The sequence below is a fragment of the Camarhynchus parvulus genome, chromosome 2, assembly GCF_901933205.1.
Source record: "Camarhynchus parvulus chromosome 2, STF_HiC, whole genome shotgun sequence".
Taxonomy (NCBI): domain Eukaryota; kingdom Metazoa; phylum Chordata; class Aves; order Passeriformes; family Thraupidae; genus Camarhynchus; species Camarhynchus parvulus.
The window spans coordinates 133,027,546-133,050,825 of NC_044572.1; the positions used below are offsets into that span (position 1 = coordinate 133,027,546).

General features: G+C 40.4%; 1 protein-coding gene across 1 annotated transcript in view; it reads left to right on the forward strand.

Moving 5' to 3' along the window:
- Positions 1-16,693: 16,693 nt before the first annotated feature.
- Positions 16,694-23,280, forward strand: part of OXR1 (oxidation resistance 1) — a 261,650-nt gene continuing 255,063 nt past the window's right edge. The window contains exon 1 of the mRNA XM_030965997.1: positions 16,694-16,749. The gene's annotated coding sequence lies outside the window, so the exon portion shown is untranslated. The remainder of the gene's footprint in view (positions 16,750-23,280) is intronic.

Here is a 23,280-nt window from a genome sequence, read left to right on the forward strand (position 1 = left end):
AATTTCTTTATTAAACTAATTTTGTTTCTCTCATTAATCTCATTGAAGATTGTTCTTCAATAAAGGAAGGATGTAATCTGCCACTGACTAATTGCTTCAGACTCTTCAGTTGCCATATCTTCATTTGCAAAAGTCTTTCCCCCTGTGTTCCTTCTGGCTACTTAAATAGAAGGCAAACTGAGAGAAAACAGGTTTTGTATGTCTTACCATAAACCTTTTAAAAATGCAATAAAGAGAATTTAAGTATTTTTCACACATCCTCAGCCCTGGTTTTTAAGATTTTAATTTACAAGCTTAAGGCTCCTCCCATTATGTGTATTTTGATCCTGTCAGTAATTTCTTAGACAGCAAAGATCTGTTTCTTTGCATTATCTGCACCTCCTGGCAATGAGACAAGCCTCAAATTATAGACTTTCAGTTGCCTGACTATTGAATGAAGTCAGAGCCCTGAATTGTAAAGAAGACGGGCCAAAATAGAATTTACTGAGCCCAAAATCTTAATAGGTAATTTGTTTAAAATAGCTAAGATAAGAAATACTTAATGTCACAGCCAAATGTTCCTCTGTACACCCATCACTCTTTCTGCATAAATGGAACCTCTTTCCCACCTCTCAGAAGAGTGCCCTGAGTAGCAGAGGCAGCCTGGTGCTCTGGAGTAAGACTCCCCTGCAAGACTATTTTGCTTGCAAATGATAACTAATACTCATCTTGTATATGTTGAAGAGAGCAAGTAGAAGAGAGTTTTCCTCCAGCCTGTTGATAAGGAAATTTGTGCAGAAAGGAGAGAAACTCGTGTTGTGCACTCTTCTCCAATACTTATTTAATCTGGAATACTTGTGGATTCCTTAGCTGCAAGTATCCTCCTTCCCAGCTGAATACCATCATTAGAGCAGTGAACGACATTCCCACCCTCACTGAACAGTCCATTGAGTGCTGCTTTTTTCATGCAAAATGAAACAACTTCTGCAAAAGAGACAAACAGCACTTCACCTTAGACTACTCAGGAGTCTGATTGCTGGATATTCTACAGGGAAGTGGGAGACAGGGATTTAAGATCTATCAGGCAGAGGAGGCAATTAGGTCATAGATTTTTGGGTGAACGCTCAAGAGTTTGAAAACAACTTGAGAGATAACAATACCTCTTTCTCTTGCAGCTGTATTCTTGTGTAAACCTAATCTGTTCAGGTTTTAAATTGTTTCTTCACCCAAATAAAAGAAACATGCTATGTCTGTGAATCCTGGGAGGATTTGTGTAAGAGAAACTCATCACTGCAGTGGCTGAAAAAACATTTCTATTTATATCCAGAACAGATCTGTAGGTATAAGAACCACTACTATCAAAACCTTTGATAATGCAGGAGTTTGGTCATGATCAGGATTTGGCAGTAGCATAGTGAAAATTATTAAGAACAAGATTCTTACAAGCTTTTATCACAAGCCTGCCTTCATTTTGCTGCACTCCAAACTCTAAACTTAGAAACAAAGTAAGAAAATGCTGTTTATTCCTATAGGGTTATTGTGAAGTACTGTAATACTTCACAGCAATGAAATTCCATAATGAATATCATAAATAAAAATTTCTAAAGTAGCTTCCTGTAGATAGCATGTCCTATTCAGTGCAGCGCATACTGTGGTGCTTGTTTCTTTTATGACATTTCAGAACCAGCCCTTATTGAGCTCCTTAAGTTTATTATGAAGTTTTCTCAATAAATTTGTACTGACGCCCTGTAAATCCTTGACTTAATTTTTCCTTATGGAGCTAGTTCTAAAAGCTGCAGAATTCATTATAACTGTCAATACATCTGTTGTAAAGTTCAACCACACATTTTACTAACCACCTGAAATCGTTCTATAGGTTTGTGACTTGCAAGAGTAATACTAAACATGTAAATCTCTGTTAACCAGCGTGCAGCATGAAAGGCTGTTAAGAATGACATTGAGAACAATATTTTCATAGGTTTACAAAACCTTATAGTGTGTTAGCTTGTTCTCTACGTTTTAAGGCAGATAAATCTTCCTCTTGCCATCTGTTAGTGGGTGAGGGGATCAGGCAATGGGCCATGAATTCTTCGTACTTCAGCTACCAAAACACCTCCCCAGTCTCCTCTTACCAACCATGACTCTTTCTACTTCTGTGCTGAAAATATGCTACAGGCCTGAGTGCAGCACAGGAAGGGGCAAATAAGTTTATGTGGCCATATCCTTTGTTCCCACCATTGAGGGTGTGCTGCATCCCACAGTTCTAAAACAATTTGTTAGCTTCACTGTAGGAAGTGAAGCTTTTTTTACCTAGTGAAAAAAATTCCAAACTATGTAAGTGCAGAGGTACGTCAAAGGTAACCCTCAAAATAAATATACCCTTTCTGTGACTTATCCTCTTAGATGGCATTTGTCCTCACTCCATCATATGTTTGTCTGATTCACATTCCTGCGCCAGAATGGTATCTACTGACTGCATTGTATTCAAGCTCACCCAGTGAACAAATTCTCTATACTTGTAAATCAGTCACTGGGAAATGTTGTCTTGAAGTGCATACATCTTTAAAATACACCATGCTCCTGTCAGTAATCTGATAAACTGTCATTGATTATATTCAGGGGAATATGTTATTTGAGACAATATGATCACCTAGTCCTTGTGAAAACCATCATCTTCCTTTCCAGAAACGGAGAAGGGTATGATGGGGAAACACATGGCGTATATGATTTATTCTCTGGCTCCCTGAAAATCTTAAGTAGTGCTTTTTATCTTCAAATGAGTGATAGAGTTGCGGATTAACTTCAGATATAATCTCTATTTTACCTGTTGTCCATGGGCAAGAAACCTATATTGTCACAAGAATTCAGCATTACATACAAAGGAGTTAAAATTATATTTCTGCTGCAGGAGTGAAGGTCATGGTGCCCTTGTGTTTCCTCACAGTTTGTTTTGTAAATGAAATGTATTCAATTGCAGCCTTGCTCTGTCCATTCCTCTCTGTCTGTGCTTTTTGAAAACTTCCAAGGCAGGAAAATAGCACTAGTTTAAGAAAGGTGACTTTTATGACATATCCAAGCAGAATGACTGAGGAGAAAAAAATGGCTATAATGCCACTCCATGATTTACCAAATGTCAGAGAATCCAGAAATGAAAGCATAGTTAACAATTTTGCATATGATAGCAAATGCTTCACTCAAATCTCATTCCTTAATTCACAGTAGACATAAATCCATAGGAAATCAGGTTTTGAATTTTTCTTCAGCATTATTTGCTTGGATTACTTTGACTTTTTAAGAAAGTCTATCAGAAAAGCCCAAGAACATTAGATACTTAGAGAAAGTTGGGAAATAAATGACAAGAAAGTACTAATTTCCATTTTAATTTTGTCTAAAAAGTATAATTAATATTAAACCTCTACTCATTGTGGTCTTCACTGTTATCTATACACAGTACTCAGGGCATGGTGGGATCTGAAGATTTGAGGTTAGGTAATCTCTGTCACAATGAGCTACTTTAGAGACATTGGACATCCATTCATGTAGTGTTTATTATCTGAATTTGAACAGTCCTGGAGGAAACACTGGTGAAAAGAATTCTGGAATCACCAATTTATATTAACTGGGCATTTTAAGATTTTTCAAAATTTTGCATTTTACCATCAGGGGAAAAAAATACAGTTCCAGGGAACATTTATAAGTTGGTTTAAATATGAAAATATTACAGGAAATACCCTGACCTTTCAACCCTAAAGCATATCTAACAAAACCATAGGCTATAATTCAGGTTTGCAGAAGTGTTCTGAGGAAGCATCTCCTCATCATTCAACACATCACAAAAAAAGATTAAATTTGGCAAGTAGGCATTCATACAGCTATGCATCTGTACTTATACCACCATACTCTATATCTCTTGATTGCTCCTGTGAATACCCCACTAAATGGTAGGAGAGTCCCCCAAAGCTAACTACATTCTTCCATCATTCCCATACAACTGGGAAATGTGAACTGCCCAAACCCTGCCACATCTGCCTCTTTGGCAGTTGTGAAAAACAGACATGGTAACTGCCACATCCAAATACAACCTTCAAATTTGCGCTTCAAAGGAAAAATCAGGAAAGCTTTACCTGGACTCTTTGCATTATCTAACATTAAAGGTCCTTCTAGGCTTAAAGCCTTTTTCTTCACCTGTGTTTGATTCCCAAGCCACGGGTAACAAACCAGCCCTGCCCCAAAATACTTTGTTTCTGTGGGATTTTTAACTCAGAGACAGCAGCTTTTGACTGCAGCATGTTTGCATCAGGTGGCTTGGGACCTACATGGGTAAAGGGCAGATCTGTTTGAGTCCTGGGCAGGCAATTGTTTCTTGAATAAATAGACCCATGTTAGATTTATGAAGGAGAAAAAAAACCAAAATCATGAACATATTGTGTTAGCATAGTGTAATTTTGCTTTGGTAAGAAAATACTGAGACTATTCCTTATTTTAACTAGCTCATTCTAGAAGAGAGTTCACCATTTTAGAAAAGAGTTCACCATACTGCACAGAATTACATTTTCATTTGCTGTGAGGAATACAGCTCCTTCCTGATATCCCTCCCTGGAGTTTCTCGCTGGTTTGCTTAAGTGGTTCCCCTTCATTTGTGAACATCATCCTCAGGCTGTAAACTCTTCCAGTGGGGAACTCTCTATGGGAATTACGAGCATCTAACACAGGGCTAGGAACTCTGGAGGACACCCTAGGACTGGTAGTGTGCAATATGTGTGTTACACACACACATACGCACACATACACACATTGAAGTAGGCCTCAGCAGCTTAGTTGAAAACATAGAGGAATTTGAATTCAAATCACCAGAATGCTCCAAAATTCTGGGGTTGGTATTGTTGTTTTTGATTTGGTTTGGTTTGGTTTGGTTTGGTTTATTTTTACTGTCAGTCAGTATATTCTGATCCATCTGATCAAGGCATTTTATCATTAATGTCTCATGTCCTTCAACCTGACTAGTTTTACTTTAAAATCACTTCCAAAGTATTTGGCCACACAGAGGGATTGTCAGAATCCAGCTCTCACATGAATTAGTTAAATAGCAAACAGGAATAGGCCATGACAGCATATTCAGTTGGGTTACTTTCTGTTGAAGGCTGATGAGGATTTCGCTTCAGTAGAGAACTGAACTCAATCATAATAGAATTTAAGTTTGAATTTGAGAATAGCTGGGATATAATAAAATAAACTACTTGCAGGAAGAAAAAAAAAAGAATATTCAACAATTTCTCTGTGTGCACTATTTTCAATCCCTTTTCAGAATTCACGGGTTCTTTAGAGTTGTGTACATCCTTTCATTTTCTTCACAAAGGAGCAAAAAAAGTAAACCAACAAATTATACCCAGAGGCAGAAAAAATATAAACCCTAATGAGAGTTAGAGCCTTAAGATGAAAATGTGCAGAGATTCCAGCATGCTTTATCATTTATAGCAATGAAATTTCTGATTTACAATATTAGTATCATATATAAAATTTTAATCAAAAATTTATTTGGTTCACAATCTCTTCCTCATGTTGACCAATCTCCCAGGAACTTAAATAATGCAATTTTTGACCAGGGCTGTCTAGAGGACAGAAACAGAGGAAATGAAAGACCTCTGCAGTCATTGGTTTCCAACCCTGGCTTTATAGGCAGACAGGTTGCACAGTCCTGTTGATGAAATTTTCTGAAACTTATTGCTCTGTCATACAAGGATCCTCTTTTCCTTTTATTGTGTATATATATATATAGCTGATATTTAGTGATTTACTCCTCTACCAACATTTGCCCTCAGAGAAAGTTGTTCTTCCTCTTGTTAATGACAATTCCTCTTGTATATTCAGGGAAAACCAAATCTGTCCTCTCAGCATCTGTTTTGCAAAACTAAACAAGCTAAACTGCTCTTCCTTTTCTCACTCAGTGAACATTACCTGTTCCTGGTAAAACTTTGCAATACCTATTCCACTTTACATCACTAATTATTATCAAAGAGTGAGTTGGTTATATTTATGAATTTATGTGAGGACATGCAAAAATCAGAAATAGAGAAGATCTGTTAGACCAATATTTGCATCACTTTTCAGGGTTTTGCCCCCCTGGGATGTTTCCTACTAATATGTCTTTTCTGAAATATCTCCAAAAATGATTGTCCTTCAATTAAAAGCTCAATCAAAATATGTAACCAGAAATAAACTTATAATCAGGAGGCAATCCTCCATGATCATCAATTTACAGATAAAAATTATGTTTTTCTCTTGGAACTCACAAGTGAGCAAGGATTAAAGACAAACCTGAGTAGAACTGATGTTTTTCTAAAAATTTCTATAATTTTGTATAACTTAAACTTTATTTTGCCTGTAAGAGCAGAAATTATACTTCAGCCTCTTGTACAGAAACCTTCTTTGAGTTAAAAATAAATAGCATATGATGTTTTAGGATATAAAATAACAATAGTAACACAGGTATTTATTTTACAAAGCCACACCAAATTTTCTGTTAGCCCCCTTTTTGGAATTTACAACAATGCAGTTGGTAATTGTATATCACCCACAATACATCCAAAAATGTAATTAAAGAGATTTCTGTCCTAAGACATATAAGGAATATGCCTTTTAAAATGCAGGCTTAATAGTACAAGAATCAGGTAGCTAAAGTTCTGTGTATTGAAAGAAATTTGAGAGATTTACTTGTTTGACAAAGGATCTAAATGCAAATGAGCACCAAGATCAAACCACTATTAAAATAATTTCTATCTAGGCTGTGTAGCAGAAATAGTGGCTAAAAGCACAGCTAAAAATATGTACTGTGACTCAGAATCTTTGAAAATCCACAATCAAAACAGCCAGTAATGTGCACCTGTGACCCTTTTACTTGCTTTTGCAAATGCTTTATCTTCATTTCTAAAACTATTTGCAATGCAGGACCTGAAAGCAGAAGATGCCAGAAGTGTCCAGCCTGCTGAGAAACAGCAGGTTTTTGCTGTAACAGAAGCATCATCAGAGACTCTGTTTGCATTGGCTTAAATAGTGCTTAAAAATATTCTATGGGTTGTTTGCTGCCATTTACCTCTGAATCATTCAGCAAAGAAAAGATAATGGGGACCAGAAATTCACAGTAGCAACAAAAAGTGGTATGAATATTCAGGTCTTAAGTATGGGAAAATTTATTGTGAGTATTTTATCAAAAAACAAAGGTATGGAATTAAAACCTTTAAAAGTTGGGTTCCATAAGGGAAATACCTCTGTATTTTCCCACCTTTCTTTCCAACATAGAATTGAAAAATTCTGAACTATTTCACTTTCATAATTTTGAATAAATTTGGTCTTATTTTGAAATTTTTAAAAAACTATCCATACATATTTTAAAGGAAAGGAAAACAGTTTCTGTAATGTCAAGGTCAAATTGTGGAGCGGAGATTTTTTTTTTTCTTTTTTTAATTTCATATAAAAGGAAACACTTGGATTTTTCCTAAAAATCCCTGTTTCTCCCCTTTTTAAATTTAATTTGGTGTGTTCTTATGTAATTTCTATCAAAATATAGACAATTTCAATTTTTATTTACACAAGTTCAGTATTTTTATGGTAGCTGGAGTATTTGGTCGTCTTTTTATTTGTTTTTCTAGTCTAGCTTCAAACAAAGCTGGAGTTGAATAAGAAATTTTCAGCAACTGGGATATGTTTGCATTGTCTGAGATCAGCCATGTCAGTTCTGCAATCCAGTCATTCAATTTTTTACCTCCAGACAGAAGTACATGGACATCGTGATGCTGCCTTCCCCAGACAAGCATGGCTGGGGGCTCCCTGATCCTAGAACACCCATTTGATTTTCAGTAGCATCAACAGCAAAACTTCCATCCCCTTGATATTTTGTCAACAAACTCCCAAGGACGCGCATGACAGCTAGCAGTTGGAGTTAATTCTTCATTCTAGGTAGTTTTTCTTAAAGCTTACACAAAACATGCAAAAGAAATTTGGCTGGTTATGCCCAAGGTGAAATTACCAAATCTCAAGGCAACTTTTTCACAGTGATTCCATTAGTGATGTGCTTAAGGGGCACATTCAATCAGCTATCTTCATTAATATCTCAGCAAACTCTACAATGCATGAAGGTTTCATGGTCTTTTTTGTGCTTTCCTTGGCTTATAACATCCCCCATGCTCCTTAACATTGCTTTTGCTGGATGCCAGCCCTGCATGGTGCATGAATACAAACACTGAAATGCCACTTCAAGTACATACCCTGACCAGCTATTTTTGGGCAGCCTATATGTCATTATATAACAGCGCATATGCTATAGATCTAGATTTTGGTTTAGCTAAAATAATTTTCTCCAGTGGCTTGAATTTAAATTTTGCATTTATCCTTAAACAAGCTCAGAAGTAGTTTAGCTTTTGGCTTACTGCAACTCTGTATTTTTCTGCCAGAGGTAGAATACCAGGGATGACATGTAGTATTTAACAAGTGAGATTTCACATTTATTTTTCAATTGGTTCTAGTTTGAATTGTTTGTTGAGATTTATTTTAAATGGTGGCACCAGTTTTCAAGGTGGTTAAAAGCCATGCTTTCCAAAGCTTATTGAAAATTCATAAAGCTTTATGAAACATTGTCATGTCTTTCTTTTTTAAGCAGATAACTAATTCTCCTTAGAACAGTATCTGTAAAATATTGCTATTTTCAGCAAGTTTTTTCTTTTTAATAAAGGTTACTGAAAACCTTAATTTTTCTTTATTTGTTATTGTTGACTGGTTTTTTTATTAATGGGTTTTGCTGTATAAATCCACATGGAAATTGCATGGAAGGAAAGTTTTTAATTAGTTCCAAAGCTGTTTCATTTCTGTTAGTTATTAAAGGCCATCCTTTTAAAGATGATCATACCTTGATTGCTGTTAGCTTTTAGAATAGTGGAATATATGGTTTCTGTGATATCATTGATGATCTCAGCATACTTCTGGTCTTTGTACTGATTTACAGAAGACAACCAATGGCTCAGTCATGTTGGTGCACGCTGCTGGCCAGGCTCTGCTGACTACCAGAGCCTCATCTTCCTTTGTAAACAAGCATATGACTTGTTAGAGATTACTGAGGGAAAACAAGGGACCATATTAGATTGAATATTGATCTCAAAGCAGTATGCTGCACTTCTCTCTAGTTTTTAATAGCAGCACTAATAGCACACTGCTTTTACTGCTGCATTCTGAGGCAGATATTCCAGCAGCTTCCTGGAGCAGAGTACTCCACACATGCACTTCTTCCCACATTAAAAATCTCATATTCTCTGTTTATTTTGGGTATGCCCTAAAATAATTAAATAACAGAAAAGCTATGATTTTTGATTTCACAGGGGCTCGGTTTGAGTGATATTGAAGGAATCCTGGAACTGATCTACGTTTAATTTTATTACTGAAGAGAACTAAGAAAACCTTTCTGAAGCATTTAATAAATTTCCATAGTAATATAAGCCTGTGACTGTTTTTACAACATCTTGTTCAATTATTGGTGTCTTTGAAAACAAAGCAAAATAATCTCATGTATACAAATTTGTATAGTGTGTGAAAGTAATGCAATAACTGAAAAAGTTTCCTATACACTACTGAGAACAGCACACAAAAAAAATTTACAGTAAAATAATCACTTCCAAGTTCCCAACTGCCTGGTAGAACTTTCAGTTAAAGTCAAGGATGGATATTTAAATTCAATGTCCCAGGAAAAATCCTTCAAAGCCCACAAAGGGCATAAAAAGTAGATAACTTCAGATTGATTGGGAGAAAAATATTTATTACAATAAAGAAAATGCCTGAGACCATGGTCATCAACAAATTTCAAATGCTGAAAATGCTGAACTTACTCTGAGAAAAAACATATTCCATATTCTTCCTATATTAGTATATAAAGTTACCTTTCACTTTCATAAGGAATTAGTATGAAATTTGTTGTTTGAAATCCAGCTATGTTTTGAGTTGTTTCCTGTAACAAATCTATTTCTTACATGCAAAACCTTTCTGCAACGTGTTCACTGGGCGGCTCTTGTGTTGGTGTCAGTGCATTTTCTGTGTAGCAATGGCAGGATGACCCCTTACAGCTGTGCTCTTAGCAAATTCCTTGGTCAGGAGGCTGTAGAAAATCTGTGGGTTGTCACTGCGTTTCTCTCATGGACCGAAAACTGCTGCTCTGAGCTCTTAGCAAAAAAATGGATGTTTGACATGGCCAGGGAAGGAGAAAGCACATCATAAAGATAATGAATTATAGAAGGATGTGTTTCCAAGGATTTCAAACCACTCAAGTCCACTGGCCATTTCCTATGGAGCGTAGGGTAGCAAAACCCCTTGGGTGCTAAATGGGAGGTACAGTCATTGATAGCAACCACCAATTATCAAGAGTTATGGGACATGGTAAGACTCTTCTATAGAAGTCTTCTGAATGGCTCCTGCAAGATATCTATTTATTCAGGACTTAGATGGAAGATAGGATTTTGGCCACTGTGAATTCCAGTTCAGGGAAGGCTATTTATAGCAAGCCTCCCAAGGCTTAATGCTTAATGAATATGAATAGTGGAAGTGGAAATTTTTATATAACATCTTGGTTTACCAAACGTAAAGAAAGTTTTTGCTGCATAACCCTTAAATTCTAAAAACAGCATCACACCATCAGCTCCCTGCAGAGTTAACAGAGATCACTCTTATGGTTCAAATCATGGATATCATCCATCCTGGGGATCACACGTAATTTGCTACAACTGATTTTAACACAGGTATTATCTAGCCCAGCATACAGTCTCAGCAGTAACAGAAGGAGACACTATTAGAAGACAGTAAAAAGACTAAAATTTTGAAGTCTGTTCCCCTAGTACTGCCCTAGAATTCACAGGCCTTGTGTTCCAAGTACTGAAGGTTCTCCCTGGCCTCTCACACATATATTGCCTATGGGTTTTGCTGATCCTTTTTTGAACCTGCTGGTCTGCCTACAGAACTTCTTGGGGTTATACATTCCAGATCACTGTCCAGGTGAGGGGGTGAAAGTGCTTTCTTTCATCAGTATTTCAGTATTTTCACTGAGTTTATGCAGTACTGTGGGATTTGGTGAAAAATCATTCTCATCCACTTTTTGCCATATGTACTGCTTTCACAACTTTGTGAATCCCAGCCACGTGGCCCTTCATGCTTCTCTTCACATGGAAGAATCCCAGCCATTTCACTCTCCCCTCACAGGGCAGTTGCCTGCTCATGCCAGTTGCCTTTCTCTGTATCTTTTCCATCTCTGTCCTTCACGGTCACAGATGAAGCCCAACCTCTGCTCCCAAGAATGCCAAACTCTTCATTGGTTTTTTTGACCTCTGCTACACATCAAAGTGGGAGCTCCAGAGAGTGGTCAACAATGACTCCAAGAGATCATTACTGAGTTGCAGCTAAAAGGTCTGAGCTCAGTAAACACTATTTAGACTATTTCCTCTAAGCCTATTATCATATGCCTTGTGAATCCTTCTCTTTCCCCTTCATTCCAGCGAATCCATGTAATAGTCTCAGTTATTCCTTATGGAAATCCCACATTTCTCTATCCCTACGTCTTGTTTTCCTGTTCTAACAAAAATGTTCTCTGTTTTCTCTTCTCATTCCCTCCAAAAGCAGGAGGACAGAGGGGAAAGGAGAATTATGTGCCCCACATTCATGTGCCAGAGTTCCCTGCTTTATTACCCGTACCACCATTGTTATCCCCACCCTGGAATTTCTGTACTTTCAGTTTGTTGGGAGCTAGTCCCCTTTCCAATCCAAATGCACTGTGAAGCATCAGTCATCTGGTTTTATTTTGTGCTTCTTCACTCTAACCCAAAATCTCTTGCCTCAAGCACAACTTTACACATATTAATCACACAATCTTTTCTGTTACTGCGGAGAACTTCTCCCATTTGGACCACAGACTGATAGCTGGATTCTCCCGGTGTATGTCTCATGTGATGCCACATCCTGGTCTGCATCAAAAGCAGCATGACCAGCAGATCAAGGGAGGTGATTTTGCCTCTCTACTCCACTCTGGTGAGAGCAGCACCTGGAGTACTGCATCCAGTTCTGGATGCAACATAAGAAGTACGTGGATGCCTTGGACTGAATCCAGAGAAGTGCTGCAAAGGGGACCAGAAGGCTGTAGTACTTCTCCTCTGAAGACAGGCTGAGAGTGTTGAGATTGTTCAGCCTGGAGAAGAAAAAGCTCTAGGGAGAATTTTGGGCAACTTGCCAGTACCTAAAAAGGGCCTGCGAGAGTGTTGGAGGGGGTCTTTACAGGGGCAGATAAGGAAGAGGTAATAGCTTTAACTGAAAGAGAGTGGGGTTTAGATTAGATATTAGGAAGAAGTTTTTCCTTCTGAGAGTGATGAGGCACTGGAACAAGCTGCCCAGAGAAGCTGCATGCATGGCCCATCTCTGAGAGTGTAGGAGAGGCCAGGCTGGATGGAGCTTTGAGCAACCTGGTGTAGTTGGTGTCCCTGCCCATGGCAGCTGGATTGAACTGGATGACCCTCTAGGTGGCTTCCAACTTATCCCATTCTATGATTCTATGATCAGTCTACAATACTCAGACATCCAAGTTCTATCCCTTGAAAATAAGCTTTGTCCAATAAGCAAAGAAAAAAAAAAAAAAAAAAGAGGAATATTCTATCTACTGCACAGGAAGCCTGGGTACTCCATTATGTGGAAAAATCCCCTAGGACAGTGAGCAAGAAAGATAATGATGCTAGACAGTAGAGAATCTGAATATTGCTGTCAAGGAGAAGGGTGAAAACAACGCTGAGAGGAGACAGCTGGGAGGGCTGAGGTGAAAGTCTGGGAGCCAGAAGCAATCAGTGGTATGTCAGAGCCTTAGTTCATCAGCAATATGGAATTATAGAGGCTATATTTGAAAAATAAAGATTCACTAGAACCTCCTCAAGCAATATGAAGAGAGATTGATAAAGCACTGTGCTTTGCATGGAGTGCAAATCTGCACATTTTCTGTGCAATGAGGAATTGTTCCCCTTCTGTCTCATGGGACACAGCAGCACAGCAGATATTTAAGTCTTTGCTGCTGTGTCGGAACAAGATGCAACTCTATGGATATTTCTGCTGAGCAAAACTTGAAGAAGAAAAGAACAGCTTTCAATATTCAGATGGGTGTCCACATCTAAATATAGTCCACTGGCTGGTACAGCAGATGCAGCCACCACTTACTTGCTAATGTCCAATTTGGTAATCTGCATCTGGGTGATTATGGTCTTTTGAATACTGGAACTTGCTATCTTAGGCTTTATATGTATATATATGTATATATATATATATATAAATTTCATGCCATTTACAACACTGTGGTTTGAGCGAGGAAAATCCATAAATGTTTGTCTCTTGTTGTGAAAAGGAACTATATTTGATAAGTTCTAAAAGAGATTCCTTATAAACAAAGAGAAGTGTGTGAATTACAGTACAATTACCCATATAGGATAGATGTGAGCAGAATGATAATACAGACTGCAGAAAACCCCATGGTTTTTTTGCCAATATTTTAAGATTTGTTCTCATGATGAAGAGTGTTCTGAACTCCCTAGACAGTAAGAATCCCCAGCTGGAAGCTACTCTCCTGAAACTCAGGACATCTTTCAGGCTCCTGATTTACCCAGATCTGTATGATGGTAAAGGTGCAAACTGTTCTAGGAAATTCTCCAGAGGCTGCCTACTGCTCCTGCAGAGATCCAGATGCAGCCAGAAATACATTATCCCACTGTTATCCCAAATCTGAGTCTGCATTCAGAAGACTGCCTTTTCTATTTGCTCTGCCGTCTATCTCAAGATCAATAGCTTCAGCTGAAAGAATTACATAACTCCCCCCCTCACTTTGTACAGTTGTGCCTCCTGCATAGCTTACAACTTTTTGTAATACATGGTGTAATGGTGGCTGTTACACATGGACTGCAGAATATAGCGTGTCTCATGTCTTAGTAGAACAGAGAATGAGGAGAATGAAGAGAGTTAGTGAACATGTGTAGTGGGCTGACCCTGGCTGGATGCCAGGCACCCACTAAAGCCACTCTCTCTCACTCCCCTCAGCAGCTAGACAAGGAAGAGATATATATATATAAAAGGGTTCTTGGGTTAAGGACTGGGAGAGATCACTTATCAAATACCATCATGGGGAGAACAGGCTCGAGTTAGAAACATTAATTGAATTTATTGTTAACAAAATTAGAACAGGATAATGAGAAGTAAAATAAAACCTTGAAAACATCTTCCCCTCACCCCTTCCTCCTTCCCAGATCTACCTCATCTCCTAGCAGCTCAAGGAGTCAGGGAATGGGGGTTATGATCAGTTCATCACCCGAGGCTTCTCCTGCTGCTCAGGGAGAAGAGGGGTGTCCCTCTCACAGGAGACAGTTCTCCATTGAACTTCTCCAATGTGAGTCCATCTCATGAGCAACAGCTCTCTGTGAACAGCTGCAGTGTGAGTCCACCCCATGGGAGCTGTCCTCCCACCGCTGCTGCAGTGTGGGTCACTCTGCCATGGGTGCAGCCCTCCAAGGACAGCTGCTCCGGCCTGGGGGCCGGGCCCTCTCCCCACTGGCTCTTCCACAGGGAGACAGCCTCCTCCAGGCATCCACAGCTCCAGTGTGGGTCTCATCCACAGTTTCAGGTGGATTTCTGCATCCCTTTGGGCCTCAATGGGCTGCAGGGCACAGTTGCCTCACCGTGGTCTGCAGAGGAATCTCAGCTCCATGACTGGAGCACCTTCTTTCCCTCCTTCTCCATTGGCCTTGGTCTGCGGAGTTGTTCCTCATATACCCTCTCTCTTATCTAGCCACAATTACAACTGCCAATCTTTGTTAAATTTCTTCCTAAATCTGTTATCACGGAGTCATTAGCAGCATTTCTAATTGGCCCAGCCTTGGCCAGTGGCATGGTGCATCTTTGGAGCCATCAGGGACTGGCCCTGTTGGACACTGAGGAAGCTGCCAGCTGCTTCCCACAGAAGCCACCCCTGCACCTCCCCACCTTCTGCATGCCCCCTCCCCCCACTTCCTGCATAAGAAAGCTTGGCTTTAAAAACCCAATACAACCTGATTCACTCCCTTTTTAATACTATAATCTTTGTGACGTCATCTCCAGTATCTCCAAGTACTGCAGTAGTTACCTACACAATCTTGTCTAATAATCTATGCCATTGTATGTCAGTCTGCAAGGGAAATTGCTTCCTTGCTCTCACTTTATTTGACAGTACTGACAAGTAACACTTCCTTTCCTGATTATACCCACCTACGTGTAACTGAGGGGGTTTTTCTGCAGGAGTTTTTGCTGAAGGCTGTGTTAGATTTCCGATGAAGATAAACTTCAAGTGATCTCTCATGTCTAACGAAATAAATGAAAAATTTTGAATGTGGTCTTGGGTGTACATACTATTGTACATGATGTCATCAGAATAGCAGATTATCATGATGCAGATGTTGTCTGATATTTTTTCTTAGCAGTAGTTTAGTATTTTTTAAAGATGCCTTTTTTGTGTGTGTGTATGTGTGTGTACAGTAGCAATTTTCTGTATCCATAAAAGCAGAATTCAGTAATATCTCTGAACTCCTGCTAGGTTAATACAATTTTAGACTCTGTAGTATCTATATAAATCTAAAACAATGTGGTCCTCTTATGTTTATTCCTGTCGGTCTTTTAGGTAGGTAGAGAATGATAAGCCACGGCTAAAAAACCCCATCAGAAATTCCCATTCACAAATACTTAGGCGGCTTTCAATTTCAGCAGCTCTCAGTTTTGAAACACAGGACTGTCAGTGAGAGGTGATCATGTAATTTCTGTTGCCGCATAGATCTTCCAGGCTAGAAAATTATATTTAGGAGGCTGTTCTTCACGCTTTTCGCCTCGGACCTGCCACATTCTCATCTGACTGCTCTGAGCTTCACGGGAAAGCTCCCGTGTTTGTCACTGCCCAAGCCTCGTCCGCATAAGCTAACGCCTCGGAGCAGGATGGAGATGTCTCCAGAGAAACGCCGCATGAAAACGCCGCTCGGCATCCTCTCCCTCACTAAGTAGAACTCATTTCTGAAGCTGCTGCTTCACGGGGTGTCCTGGCCCGGAGATAAATGGCCCGGCCCCAGATACGCTCCCGGCCCCGAGGTAAATGGCCCGGCCCCGAGGTACGCTCCCGGCCAGGCGCTGGGGTGAAGGGGGGCAGAGCCCGGCAGTCGCCCCGTCGGACGCTCCCAGAGCCCTCCCGGCGCCCTGCGCACTCCTGCGCGCTTCGGCGGCCACAGCCGAGCGCACCGCAACGCTCCCGCCGCAAAGGCGCGGGCAGGACGCGATGGCGCGGGCACCGCGGGCACCGCGGGATGCCGGCAGCGCCCCGCTCGCAGAGCCTCTCCTCCGCTGGCTCCGCGGTGAGAGCCCCGCGGCAGCGCAGGCCCCGGCTGCAGAACCTCTCCTCCGGCTCCGGGGAAGGCCCGTGCGGCAGGAGGAGGCGCCCCGTGCCCGGGGCTGCGGGGAGCGCGGCGGCCGCCGCCCCTTTAAGCTCCAGCTGTTCCTTTCTGCGGCGCCTATTTTTAGCGCGTCCTCTTGGTAGCATCCAGCTCTGCCCCCTCTCTCTCCGCGCTCCCCCGTCCCCCCCGGTGGTAGGTTCCGCACGGCGGGGGGACTGAGCATGTCCGAACGCGCTCGGCAGCGGCCGCCGCGCCGGGGCTGCGCTCGCTCGCAGCGCGGGAAGGAGGGCGCGGGCGCCGCCGCCGCCGCCCGCAAGTAAGTTTGTCCGCGGGCGCGGTGCCGGAGCGGGCGGCGGGCGAGGGGCAGCAGCCGCCGCCTTGGTGCCGCCTCGGCGCCGCAGGGGCGGTCCGGGGCAGGGGTTCGGCTTCGGGCTTCGGCGCCCCCCGATCCTGGGGGCTGGCGGCGGGCGGGACGCGCAGCGGGACCGGCTGCACCTGTCCGCCTCGGTGCGCGCTTCGGGACGGCCGCAACTTCTCCGCTGCCGCCCCTGGGTCAGCAGCTCGCGGCCTGGCTCGGCTCGGCTCGGCCAGGCGGGTCCGCGCCGCACGGGTCGGCGGCGGGAGAGCGCATCCCCCTCGGTGCGTGTGCGGGCCCGGCGGCGGGGACGGCCCGAGCGCGGCGCGGCGCGGTGCGCTCCGAGCGCGGTGCGCGGCTGCGAGCGGCGCTGGGAGAGGCGGGCGGCTGCGCTGGCCCCGCGGAAAGGGCGCGATGCGAAAATACCGAGAGAGTGTCGGCGCAGCCGGTGCACCGTAAGAGTCAGCGAGGCTGCGGTGTTCAAAGGAGTTTCTGATTTAACAGATGATAGCGCAGGAAAGAAACAGTTTGCGGAGAAACTGTAACGACACAGGTTTTTCGCTCTCTCGTGTGATAATTTATTCTGTGTTCTTTCAGTTTAGAAGAGGTACCGTATTTTAACTTATTGTCAGTAACCAACAAATACCGAAGTATGCCCCGAGATTTTTGCCTCTGAAAATGGGATTTTTATATTAATGTTAGAAATGCTTGTTTTGTTGTTCAGTTCACCTGTAAATGGGTTTAACGCTACGTGTTCCTAGTATTAGGGAATGTAAAGTTTTTCACTTAACGTTGAAAGCGGCATGGTGTAGGTAGTTTCTTTTCCTGTGCCCTAAACCGAGGAAAGGTTTCAGAAGCTGCTTCCCTATTCAAAGGAAGCTTTTTGATGTTTGCAAAGTTGTATTAAGATAGTTTTCTAATGAAAATCATAATAGGGGAATTTGAGGAGCTTAGCGTGTCACTGGTGGAAGAATTGGACTGAGGGCCAGTAAGATGTTCTTGGTGGACAGCCTGTTTTAATTTTTATTTGGCTATGTCTGTAGGTGTTGTCAGTCTAATGACCCGACTTTTACCATTTTTAAGCCATGCTTATCTTTGCACAATGACTTAGATTTGGTGTAGTACTCAGGCATGAATATTCATATAAGCTTAAATGTCTGTATGTTAAGCCTCTTCAGAATTTAGGTGCATTTAAAAATAGTTACAGACGCAGAAGATGCCGTTGCTACTGTGCATGTACTTGAGTCTGTTAATTAGCTTTATGCAGTGGAGACGGGAAGACTGCTGGATTCCGTACCTCTGCAACTCCTCAACTTTTCCCTTCTCCCAGATGAAACTCCCTCACCTCCGCCCACCGAGGCAGCGCTCCCAGAGTAACAATTGATCCGTGGGGTTCTGAAAGCCAGTTTGCGTGATTTGGCTCTGGTTTGTGCACAAATAAACTGCTGTCCTGTCAGTTCCATTTTTATGAGTATGCAATAATGGGGGAAAATGGAATTCTTGAGTTGATGCTTTTTGCCTGCTGTAAAAGACCACAGGAAAATGCAGCAAGAAAGAACAGCCTATGTTGACAGCATAGTGAGAAATAAGAAGGGAAATTCTTGTGACTGGCAACCTGCCATTTTTCTCATGTGATTAGATTTGATCTGAAATAATAACCAGTATTTTAAAGAATAAATTTATTTAAAATATGAGAAATAGTCAAAGTTGGAACGTTAAAAACATCTTTCCTTATCTTCCTGGAGTAATAATTTGTTTAATTATTTGGATTGTATTTTGCTGTTAGGATGTTTTAATACTATTTATTTTAGTTCCAGAGCTCATACATATTAATAGAATTATATCAGCATCCTAACCAGATAAAGATTCTTTGATAGTCAGGCAAATGCTAATAGAGCATATAAGGATATCCTTAAAATATATGCTGTAAATTATAGTTCCTGTGCAGTCTCAGTTGATTATTTTTTCTTGTCCAGGTTTGAGTCCAACTAGCGGAGATGAGAAAATTGTTATAGTAACAGTGGGGTTACATATTAGTTGTTTGAGAATGTCTAGTTAGCAGCTGCAGTGTTTGCACAGCTATGTTTCCCTTTAAGCAGAAAAAAAAAGGTAACTAATCTTCTTTCACAGTGCATATCTTTCTTTCTGTTAAGACTTTTTCTCCACTGTTTGCTTAATCTAAAGAAATATCTTGCATGCGTTTGTTTGTTTTAAAAAGTATGTCATCTTGCATTGTAGGAAATATACATACTTACTCCTCCTGGATTTGGGGGAATAGCAGAACTATTAAAAGAAATGCAAAAGTACTTTTTTTTAGTTGAATTTCACTTAAAAACTATACCCCCCTTGGTCCTCCCCCCAAATCCCCAAACCCTGATAATAATGACAATTTTTTTTTTTCATAGGGACGTGATCATTATTTAAGGCTAGCAGCAGAAGGCAGTAGTCTAGGATTGTCAGCACTAATAATCATGTGTTAATTCACAAGGCCTTTGAGCAGTTGTTTTTGTTGATGAGCTACTGTGACTTACTTCTTCTTCACCCTTCAGCGAGTTGCTGTTGTTTCTTAAGTTACTGTAGCAAAAACATTAAGCTATGCCTACTATTAAAACATATGGGAGGTGACAACCTTACAGAAGTAAACAGTTACTACTGGCAAGCCTGGTCGGGTGTCAGATTAGCACAAGATTGTTACATGATTGTGGATGGCTTAGCTCAGGAGATACTGATACTTTTGTTTAGTAAAGCCCTTTACTTGAACGTGGGATATGGCTTCCTTGTTCATTGCAGCAGATATTTGTTAAGTAGGGTGTCTCTGGTGTGTGAAGTGTTGCCATCAGAGGCAGAATGAGCATTTTGAAATAGGCAAAGAATTGTGAGTTTTGAAGCCCGTGGGGCAGACCTTCAGGTGTTCAAAAATACGTTGCTCTCTTATTATCATCAGGGGTATTTTGTGCCTGGGCCAGATGCTTGTGTGGCTCCTGCAGCAGTGAGCTGTAAATTACCCTGCTATTCCAGCATCTGCTCCAACAAGATTTACTGAAGATTAGATACAGATACAGAGAAGGTAGCTCCTGGATATTTCATGATGTGTCATACACTTTAAGACAGGAAGTTATTTGATCTGCAGGTTAAAATCTTTCAGATGGAGCAGAGGCCCCTGTCACTGAAAAACCTTATCTGTGGCTGCAGCAGTACAAGTAGTGAGTTCCTCCTGAACATAAAGCTACTGCTTGTATCTCTCAACTACACATTGAAGCAAGTGATGACCTCCTGCTTTCTTACATTACTCTGGCAAAACAGGGATCGAAGATATATTCAATTTTGTTGTTGTTGTTGTTGTTGTTGTTGTTGTTGTTCTACTGCCTACTAATAGGGTGAAATGAGAGAGAGAAGGAAAATCATAAACCTGTGCCAGTCTTCCATGTTCCACAGATATTATACTGAGAGCTAATTTGAGGTTTGTTTCCCTAACTCTTAAATGTCATGAGGACCATGAGCCCCACTTTGTTACTCCTCAGGAATACACTTATTATCTTTGTTATTTGATGATTGAGAAATCATGAAAGAAGAGGGGTATTTGACATGGGAGCAAAGGGAAGACAGAGAGGACAGCTACAAGCTGGATGTGTGTTATAGAGGAGTTCTCAGCAGAGCATGAACACAGAGCAAAAGCACTGCCTGTCACAAAGCAAAGGATTGGACTTTCTCTGGGGCCAATGTGTAATGTCTTGCCCACATAGCACTGGGATGGTAACATGAGGGGAAAAATGGGATTGTGCAAGTTCCTTCATTAATAGCTTGAGAATATGAAAGCCGTATCAGTCTCCTCCTTTTTATTCTTTTTTCTTTTTTCTGTTTTCTTTTTTTTTTTTTTTTTTTTTTTTTTTTTTTTTTTTATTGGAGCTGGCTGTTTTCAGGCTTAGAGGGATAATCTAAGTCAATTTATGTATTTCTGGTGAGCTTTTATTCCTTATGATTTGGGTCCCATTCACTACTCTCCCCCACCCCAAGGTGTAATAGTGGATCAACATTGGAAGCCTGACTGATTTGTAAAGGGGAGTTAACTTAAAATTTGTGAAGGAACAAGGAGATTTCCCCAGGACAGCCATGGGCATTGTAAAACCTGAAGGGACCCTGAGGGACTTGAAGTGACTTGATGAGACTTACCACTTAGAAAAAAAATATTTTTAATTTAATGTTTTGGAGTAAATCCCTCTCAACACTTGTGTATCCATTGTGCACTTTCCAGTTATTAATTAGCCCAAGTTTTTGCTATTATTAACTAATTTTTAGGCTACTATTGTTTTTATTCAACTTCCAGCTATCAGGTCTGGCTATTTGCCTGTTCAAAGAGTTACTTATTGTCCAATTTTTTAATAGGAAAATCTGTATCAATTGATGAAGGCCTCTTAATGAGACTGAGTTCATCAAATCTTTTGCTCCTTATATATTTTCACTCTTGTTTTCTTTTTGTGTCTGGTCAGTTAGACTGTTTTCTGTCTCTTGGAAGCTATGTACCTACTGCACCACGGATGCAAATGCTTTTCCTAATGTGCAGTAACTTTGCACACAAATTAAATGGTAAGGGCAAGAAAAAGTCAGGGCCCTAATAGGAAGGAGAGACTATAAAGAAAGCTCTGATGGTGAAGTAGGTACAGGTTGTCTTATCCTTTGCTGGGAAATCTATCAGTGGTCGACAGTGAAAGATGAATCAAAGAAATTTTGAGCATAAGCAGAGCTTAACAGACCTTAGCAAAAGCAAGACCATTTCTGTGGAAGATGGAACTTTGTTAGGCTGTGAATGGGAGCCTTAGTTGTGCAAGATCCACTGCTGCAGTTTACGCATTATTCAGTCATCGGTGACCAAAGACTGATACTTTGGGTCAGCCTGGGACATACACCCTTTGCATCCCTGTGAAGAACAGTTGACATATTTGCAATCATGGATGTAAAATGTTTCCTACTGACCATGTAAAACAAAGCTGTAGCAGTTCTGTCTCAAACCTGGGATGACTCTGGAAATATTACCTCCTTAAAGTGTTGGCACCTTGTTTGTTCAGTTGATACCATTTGTATCCACTTCTGTTCTGGAAGGTATTGTCACAGCCATCAGGATAGATTACTAGAATCCATCCTGTCTGTCTTCAGTGGGTGATCCTCACCCACCCAAGCACCAAATTTGGAGAAAAAATATGCAACGTGAACACGTAGCACGGCTGCTTAAATGATATGCTTTTTCTTTCCAAACATTATATATACAATTCTCATTCATTTCACTGCGGACTTGACTTGTGGGAACAGAAAAGAATTGTCTGCCTGCTGTGTTCCTTCATATAAAATGCTTTTGGGACACATAGATATGAAACAAATTTTATAGGTAAAACATAGTTCAACTAAAGTACTTGCATAGGTAAATAGTATCCAGAAACCTTTACATAAACTTTATATATGACATGCATACAAAGATAAGACTTTGATACTGTAATCAGCAGTGTGTTTTTCCCCAGAGCATAACACAACCAGATTCCATGAAGATACTTCCTAAAATAACTGTAAATACATTATTAGATATTCCTAATCTAACCAGAGCTATATAAAACCTTAGTAATAAATAATATTTCATAAATATTACAGAGCACACTAAAAGTGTTAGTATTTATAGTCACTGCAGTGCAATTGGATTCACTTGCAAGTCTTCTTTATACTTCCTTTCTGATTTTAAATTATTAATACTGTTCTATTTCAGAAATTGATATTTGTATTCTGTTGATGTAAATCCAATCTATTCAGTCATGTGTTAGACAGTTGAATTCTAAGTGGTCTTATGCATTTTGTTGCACAAAAAAAGCCAGGGCATCCATGTTGTTTATGAAAGGATATTCCAAGGTGATTGATCAATTAATATTACATCTTTTGTAGCTTCTGGAAAGAGAAACTGTAACAGCTTTTAAATCCCCTTTAGAAAAGGAAACAACTCTTATCCAGGACTACAAGAAGCAATTGCAAGACAAAAGGATGCAATGGGAAGCAAAATGTTTTTTCTTCTGGCTTTAATTCTCTATTGGGATCTTATTGTTAGTGTCCTTGGGTTTTTAGTAATTTTCTCTGGGATTACTTTTATTTTTCCTTTTTTTCATTTTTCCTGGAGTGACTATAAACACTAACTGTGGTGAAGTATTAGAGCTATAGAAATAATGCTAACTCATTAGTAGTCAATCTCACTTCTACATGAAACCTCAATCCCCTTGTTGTATTTTCTGCTTGAACAGTTTTCAAAGAACCACTCTAATTTTATTTGTGGACTTAAACTACTGATAGAATTCCCACTCATACCTTCTGTTGCCATTACTACATCACCATGGCAAAAATAAATTGTGTCTTTCTTTGCATGCAGTTTCCATATGCCAGAAAGGATGATAGTAGCAGGAATTGGCTGGTCCATGTGGAATGCTTGACTGTGAAACTCTTTCCATATGCAAACTGTCCTAC